Genomic DNA, 8980 nt, shown 5'->3' with positions numbered 1-8980 from the left:
AATAAATGATTGAAAAAGTAATAATGGTGTCCTTCTGTGGCTCTTTGTGGTGCCCCTCTTGGGTCTGTCTGCATTTCTTTCTGTTTTGCCTCCCACTCAGACTTTGTACTAGAAATACTCCAGGACCCCTCTTGGTTAAGTTCATGATAACAGGAGCTGCAGGTGCTGGACTAACCTTGGGCTCATGCCTGCTGCCTGTACGGACAGGCAGCAGAGCAGCAAACGGGCTGATGAGTACTTGTGTGTGCCCCGTTCTGTGCCAGGGGCTGTGGGGCAGGTAGAGGCCAGACACAGCTTTGAAGTGCTCATTGCAGAGTTTCTGGGAGCCTGGAGTGGAGATTGCTTCTCACAGGGGAACCCAGAGAGGTGGCATGGAAGGGACAGCATATGAGTAGGGACTTGAAGGAGGAGGATCTGTGCTCCACAGCCCTAATGTCTGGGAAGTGGGGGTTGGACGCTGCCATCCCCCATCACATTGTGCAGGCCCCAGAGGGTGAAGTGACTTACCCGGAGTCACACAGCACATCTGTTGGCCAGCCTTTCATTGCCTTTGTCAACCATTTCTGCTGGCTCTGGCTGACTATGCTGGACCCACCCTGCCCTGCCTGTGGGGGTGAGGATCAGGCCCCAGAGCCAGCCAGGGGCCTGACCATATTTTACTCACAGATCTCAAATAAGTCCCCCTCTGTATCCCAAGAAACTGACTCAGTCATTGTTGAATCATTTCTGATGTATTTACCCATTTCTTTGAGCAAGACATTTGATCCGTTTGATCCTTGATCCGTTTCCCACCTCCCATATTCCCCAGTCAACTCTAGAACATATCTGCAATAATAATAAAGCACATTTATTCATTCGTGCATTACTCACAGCGATGCTATGGAGTTGGTGCCCAAGGTCCACAGCCAGGTTGGAGTAGAGCAGGGATTCAGTCCCCAGCTGTCCCCTTCCGACCCCAGGAAGAGGAAGCTGCCTGCCTGCCTGCCCACCTGGCCACCACCATCAGTGCTTTCTGCGGCCATACCCAAAGCCCCTCACTGGATTCTGTGACTCCAGTCTTGCCCCTCCCCACATTCCCCACAGGGCTTCCAACCAGATCCTTCTAAAACACACAGTCCATCATGCCTCGTCCTTGCTTAAACCCTTCAGAGGCTCCCTAGTGTCTTCAGCTCTGAGCACAGTGTCCTCCATACAGTTCTTGAGGAGGCCTTGCGAGATCTGCCCACTGAAAGAGAAGCAGGGACTGGCTGGCCCCCTGCTCATGGCAGACAATGCCAGTCGTTCACCCACATCCATGGGGTCCCTTAGATGCCTCAGTTCCTTGTTCACTCTCAACAGCCAACCCTATGTGCCTAAAGCATCAGTAGCCACCCCAGGGGATGTTGCAAAAGAGGGAGATCATTAAAGAATATGTTGCATCTGCCACAAGTCAGTGGGAACTCTAATTTGGGATTTTCTAAGCACAGTGACAAATGGCAGGAACACTGGCAGAGTTTAGAACATACACGCCCAGCCTAGAATGCAAGAAAAACCGCCTGAAGAACACTTGAGCTGAGTCTAGAAGAATGAGGAAAGGTCTATTTGTGAGGAGTGGGTGGTAGGGGAGACTTGAGCGGAGAAGGGCCGACTCTTGTCAAAGCTGGACAGCACTGGTGGATGAGGTACAGAGTCCAGGTGCCCCTGGATGGTACAAGGTAGACTGGAGAGCAGAGGGAGATAGGCAACCTGGTGAGGTTTTCATGGTGGGGCATCAGCCCCTTTTCACGGAGAGGAAACTGAGGCACACAGAAGTCACATGATTGGCTCAAGGTCACAGATGAGTAAAGTCAGAGTCAACCTGAGGTGCAACTTAAGTCTTGGGTGTTCCTATTCCGGCAAGTGTGTGGCATGGGCTCTGCTGGGGAGAGATTGCCTGTGCTCAACAGTTGAAAGGAATTGAGGTTCCCAAAGTCCTCCTGAGCACAACTTGGATAAACCAACCAGCACCATATACACGTTCCCCATGCTTCGTTCCCCCAAGTAAGTTCTGTATTAATCATGCTGAGCACCTGACAGAGATATGAAGATAAGAACACATTTTAACCTCAAAACAGAAGCTATTCTAGTATCATTTTTATTTCTTTCCAGTACTGGGTGTTGAACCCAGTGTCACTATACCACAGAGCTACATCCTGGCCATTTTTTATCTTGAGATGGGGGTCTCACTAAGTTGCTGAGGCTGGCCTTGAACTTGAAATCGATCCTCCTGCCTCTGTCTTCTGAGTCACTGGAATTAAGGCCTCTGCCATCACACCCATTATTCTCCTGTCTTAGTCAAAGCCATTGTGTCTGGCCTCACTTCCAGACCCAGGTCTAGCTCTCTTTGTTTTTGTGGGCTAAATTAAACCCCTTCACATAACTTAAATGAGGGTAACTGCTGATTTTTTTGAAGATCTGATAAGCATTTTTTCATTATAGTTTTATATAATCTGGTTCATTTTGACACAATTATACAAGTATGGAATATAATTTGTCCAATTCAATCCACTTATTTTGATTTTTCATTGCTGGGTATGGAAATCACACATGCTGGGTAAGTGTTCTATCACTGAGCCACACTGCCAGCCCCTAATTTAAAAAAAAATTAAAATTTTAAATTTAAATTTTTATTATTATTATTTTTTACTTCTTAAAAGAGAAAGATGATATGAAGATTGCAACAGGTCAAGTCATTGATTTCATGGATATAGGGTATGCCCCAAACTGGAGAGAGCATTTCCTGAAGAGTACAGTCATATTGGTGTGAACACTGACCACAGGGGTGAGCTGCAGTCTTGTTAAAGCAACCCAGAAGGGCTTGAGCTGTTCCCACCTCCAGTTATTGCTTGTCAGAGGCTGGGCAGGTGAAAAGATGCCACACGGGATCAGATGGCCACCGCAGCAGGCTGTCTTGAGAAACTGACTTATTCAGAGTTCAACAACATTCTCAGGTTAGTTGAGAACTCAGAGACCATGTAGCTCAGCGGCTTCACCTTCCAGATGGAAAAATGCAAGATTTGATTATGGAAGATGACTTGCTTCAAGTCAAAGGTGACTTGAAGGGTCATGGCACAAGCAGAAGTGGAATCAAACCTTTCAGATCCCAGACCACCATTCTTATGGGGCTTAGCTGCTTGGAAAGCAGTAAAAAGCTTTTGGTTCCAAGTTTTGCTTTCTATCTGGGTGAGAAAACGGGAATATGATTACTAAAGAAAAGGCTTCCCAGAAACAGTGGAAAAACAAGGGAGGTTGGCTACATCACAAATGCTGGAGCTCATCGTCCTGTTTGTGCGATAGGTGATGAGTGTGTATTTACGGGCACAGCTTGGTTGTGGTACCATGTCATTTAGGAGTGACAAGTGTGGCCCCTGTCAACAAGCCCATTCCCACTTGCATCTGAGCTTGAAACTTCAGAAAGAAAATTAAATGTAAGTAATGATGGCAGAGAGAAAAAAGATCATTAGATCTTAGAGTTTGGCATTTCCCATATACAATCCACAGGATGATAATTTGTGATCACGAGAAAAAAGAATCTTGTGGTCAAATAACTTCCGGGAACTTTGGTTTAATCCAAATCAAATGGGTTTCTTTTCTGCAGGGCTTGTTAGAGCTTTTAGTATATGTATTATAGATATTTCTATGGGAGACTTTTAAGATGCAAAATTTCCCAGATTTTGTGTCCATGAACATTTTTAAATTTAAATTTAAATTTTATTTTATTTTTCAGGGCTGAGGACCTTGCATGTGCTAGGCAAGTACTCTGCCACTGAGCTAAATCCCCAGCCCCCACTTTTAAAAGTTCTAATAAACCTCTTCCAATATTCTGATTTTATAGATGAGAATACAAAGGCTCCAATGGAGAACTGGCTTGTCCTAGGTTACACGACTGGTGGGTGGTGGAACCAGGACTCAGACAGATTTCCAGACAGAAACTCAAGCACCAAATCCCTTCCTTGTTCCTGCCGTGTCCCTATACTTAGCCTTGAGTCTCTCATTGGGTGAGTAATAATACAGGGGGGCACAGTGACTGACAAATAGCAGCTCAGTGCGTTTTTAATGTGCATTTTTCATGTGGTCTTGATTAAAACCCTAAGGGACAGACACTGTTATTATCCATTTTACAAAATGATAAGTCGGAAATTGTGAAAGGTCTGAGATTTTTCTTTACTTAAAAACCCTGCCAGATAGCTTATCACAGTTTTATGTACATACACTGTCAGAAGACACAGGCCCCCGGGGTCAGGGGTACAGAGGGTTTACGAACCAATGTGAGACAGCAGCCAGGACAGTATCTGGGTCAGTTCTTTAAGCTTTAATTTCCATGGGGTGACACCTTGAGGGCCAGATGTTACCTGCAAATGCAGTGGGGTGCCCGATGGACAAGGAACCCTGAAATTAAGATACTGGTGACCTGTCCATCTTCTCCCTTGGAGAGAGAGAGATTACTCACTACCCTGGAATGTAAGCCAGTATCTTCCAAGGGAGGGCGAAGAAGAAAGTTTATTTTTACTATGCTGGGACATCTCCAGGGAGGTTCATCTCCAAATCACTCAGGCAAGATTGGCTGGCTGTCACTTCCAATGCTATCTGCAGTTCAGACCTATCTTTTACTCAGAAAGTCCAGACTATGCAGACTATGAGACATCCAGGGAGACTCACTCTCAACAATAACACGGACATAGCTCCATGGGCTTAGTGTCCAAACAACTTGATCGGATGGATCTACGTTCCAAGATGTCAGGTTCCAAGGCCCCTCCTGAAGGAACCCAGATCCAGATCCCAGCCTTAAGAAGGATATAACCTTAAAAAGGAACACAGGTCCAACAGCACTGCAGGTTTGGTTCAAGAACCACAGAGCAAAACTCAAGAAAGAAAAATATAATATTCAGCAAAAGCAAGAAGCTCAACATCAGTGGTTTTCTGAGTCTGGAGCCAAGACCAGCCCTTCCAGAGAAGTGTGGACACACCACCCAGATGCCCTGACAGCTTCTGCCCTGTAGCCCCGAGTCACGGGAGCAGTAGGACACCCTCCTTCCGGCTTAGCATATGACCCCTTTTGAGGTCCACTCAGGCCACTCTGGGAGTCACAAGAGTCCATTTTGACTGCCACCAAGACCCCACTGTATACTGCTTCCGTCCAACATTGGAATCTCAAGATTGCTCTCCAAACCTCCCTTCTACTCCTCTTGACTCCTTCTCTCTGCAAAGGAGAGAGAGAGGTTAGACACAGATGACACATGATTGTGATGATTTGTTTGTTGTTGCCACAACCCCACAGTGCTGGGGACTCGAACCCAGGCCTCCAGCATGGGAAGCAGGCACTCTATGTGATGGGCTATATCGCCAGCACGATTGTGATGATTTTTAATGCTTTATGTACAAGAATGCTTTCCAACAACAGGGAAGAAATGAGATAAACACAACGTGGTAGTTTTCAAAAACATGGAGTGAAAGAGAAAGACAATCGATGACTGGTGGAGTTCATTACCATAACCCCAAAGTGTGGCATTTATTTTGCGTACTGGGCCATTTGGGGATTTTCTTTTCTTTTCTTTTGGTACTGGGACTTGATGCCAGGGGTGCTTTGCCACTGAGACTCATCCTTAGCACTTTTTATTTTTGATTTCGAGACAGGGTCTTCCTCAGTTGCAGTAGCTGCTTTGAACTTGCAATCCTCTTGCCTCAGCCTCCTGAGTTGCTGAGATCACAGGCATGTGATCTCAATTTGGGATTTTTCATGGGGTTTTTGTTGTTGTTCTTCTCCTCTGCTGCTGGGAATTGAACCCAGTGCTTCCAGCATGTGAAGCAGGTGTTCTTCCACTGAGCTACCCACCCCCAGTTCCCATACTGGGCAATTTTCTCAAAGGACCTCAGAATCAAGGTCCCTTGGACTTTCCCTGTTTCTCTCCTTTCCAATGCAAGGAAGGGCATCTGGCAAAATTCCTTCATCTGCCCAAAATCCAGACCTGCCAAAGAAGAAATGGTGACTCTGGTCTCTCTTCGGAGCTCTCACCAACTTAGCTCCTGTTGCAGGAAGAAAGACTGATGTCTGCTAGCACAACTGGACACACCGCCACACACCACTGTCCTCTATTGTGACCCCAAAGAGAGTCATTTATACACTATCATCCATTCCGTGAGCCCAGTGGACTTTGTGCCGCACCATATATCACCGAGTCCACGTGAATGGCAAAAAATTATTTACTGCTTTCCTGAAACGCCTTATTCTTCCCTACGCTATAGAAAAATAGGTTTTATGTGATTCTGAATTTTTGGGCTTGTGGATAATCAGAGTCCTGTGATTTCTTGCTCCTTTGTCATGTTAATCAATCTGTATGCCTTCCAAAAAGCACCCCAGATTAACTAATGGACGAGTGACCTAGGCAAAGGCAGTTTCTACTGGAGCTGTAGTAGTTATTAGTCTTCGTTAGAAAAATGATTCACTGACAAGTTCACATTGCAGTCTTGGTCAGTCCTGTGTGTGCCGGATGGATTGCTTTTTATTTTGGCAAAACAGTCAACCTGAGACCCAGGGACATGTTATTTTTAAGTCTTGCTAATCTAACCCCAAAAGCACTGAATCAACAGGTTTTATTCTTGCCACTTCCAAGAGACTGCTTCTCTCCACAAAACAAGACAAAGGGTAGTTTTCTGCCAGCACTGAGATTAATTGAATAATGCAAATTTCAGTTTATAGTTATCAAAAGTTACTGGATTCTTGACTAGTATTTCAACAGATGCTCTTTTGGGGTTAAACAAACCAAGGACACAATTGGGAAGAGGAAGATATTCATTATGCTTGTTTTTACCTTGTTGTTGAAGACTTTCTGAGCACGAGGTTTAGATTGAAGGGTAGTTGCCAGCCAGCCCACAAATGACAGGATTTGTGGGAAAAGAAAGTTTGCATTTAAATTTTTATAGTACCTTTATTGAGCTATAATTCATATACTATACAATTATCCCAGTTAAAGGGTATAATTGATTTTTTTTTTTTTTTTTTTTTTTGGTACTGGGGATTTTTTTGTTATTGTTGTTGGTACTGGGCCGCATCCCCAGCCCCTTTTTTGTATTTTTTATTTACAGACAGGGTCTCATTGTGTTGCTTAGGACCTTGCTAAATTGCTGAGGCTGGCTTTGAACTCACGATCCTCCTGCCTCAGCAGTCTCCGAGCCTCTGGGATTACAGGCATGTGCCACTGCACCTGGCAAAGTATAAACATTTCTTTGTTGTTGTTGTTTACTCATGTGTGTGCCACTGTCACTACAGTCAGATTCTGAGCAGTTCATCACCCCACAGCAATCCTAGATTCTTCAGCAGTCCCCTCCACTCCTCCCATCTCCCCTCCCCTGGAAGTTCTCGGCCACACCGAGCGCTACTTTCTGTTTCTATAGATCTGTCGGTTCTGGACCTTCATATGCATGATGTCGCACGCGACGTGGTCTCTTGTGATTGCACTATAATCTCAGAGTCAAGCTAGCTCCTGCTCACAGAACAACCACAAACGTGAGGAAATGTTCAATCGCTCTTCTTAGTGGCTTAGATCATTTGGCCCACGTGACCCTGCGCAGACTGTCATTTCCAACCTGGCTTTCCCAAAGTGGATTGATTACAGAGTTGTTGTCTCAGTTCTTTCTCTCTCCAAACTTTTGGCAACAAAATGTCTTTTTCCTACGGATTGAAAAAGAAAATCCCATGTAAATCCAGCGTGGGTTGGGGTATCACGAGTATTGGCTTAGTTATTGGTGATTTGCTTTCGTATTTGCTTTTATAATAGTCCTCAGAGCCTCGGGTTTCAGTATCCATGATAATGTCAGAGGGAGTCTTTGCAACTTGCTGAGAATATTTCACCTCTCCTTTTACTTTGCATAAATTCATGTGGTTAAAACAAGGACTCACACCAGGTGTGGTGGTGCATGCCTGTAATCCTGGTGACCTGGGAGGCTGAGGCAGGAGGATTGCAAGTTTGAGGCTAGCCTCAGGCCATAAGCAACTTGGGGAGACCAAACTTGTCTCAAAATAAAAAATAAAAAGGAAAATAAAAATAAAAATAAAAAGGGTTAGGAATGTAGCTCAGTGATAGAGTAACCCTGGGTTCAATCCTCCTAACTCCCCAACAACAGAAAATAAAACCCAGAAAACCAACAAAGAACAACAATAATAAAAAACAAAACAAACAAAAAACCCCCCAAAAAACAAGGACTCAGTATTCAAACAGATGTGGGCACACAAATCATGAGGCAGAGAATGTGCAGGTAATTAAAGTTTTGGCCAGATCCATAGGAACAAATAGCTTGAATGCTACTTTTTGAAAGTGTCTGTGGAACGACCTTTCAGATCCACCAGGAAAAGTTTCGTTGCCTGACTCCCCTGATTGGCACTTTCCTCTTGGTGGACTGCACTGACCATACTGATCATATAATCACTCACGATCTTGTCCTTGTTGGGAAACACTCAATACTTGATCATTACCTGGGCAGCCAAATGCACTTTGGGGCGGGGCTAGAGGTGAAGAAGTTCTTCTGATGTGTCTTCTCCCCAGATTTTGTCCCTGATCCTTTGATGCTGGTCCCTGTGGCCTTCTCTGAACGGGTCCCTCCATGCATGGCACGTGCTGTGTGCTCTTCTGTTCTCCTCAACAAAACCCTGCTCATCTTTTAGGGCCGAGTTCAAGCCCCACTTTTCTCTGGCTGTCTCCCCCAATTTCCTCTGGTTTTCACAATGAAAAATATACCATGATATTTTGCAGCTCCTTCCACCGAGAGGAAGAGCTTGTTTCCCTATTCTGTGGATCTGGACTGACTCTATCACTTATGTGGATCACTACAATGTGGCAGAAATGATGCTTCCCAAGTCCTGGGGCCTGCCTGGGCCCTGTGTGCCTAGAAATGTCCTCCTCTGCCTTCTTGGAAAGCTGCCCTGAGCAGGCCCGCTGCGTAAAGTTCTCTCCAGCCTTCCGGAGAG

The sequence above is a fragment of the Sciurus vulgaris genome (genome assembly GCF_902686455.1).
Source record: "Sciurus vulgaris genome assembly, chromosome: 17".
Classification (NCBI taxonomy): Eukaryota; Metazoa; Chordata; class Mammalia; order Rodentia; family Sciuridae; genus Sciurus; species Sciurus vulgaris.
Note: the sequence above shows the minus strand (reverse complement) of the source record.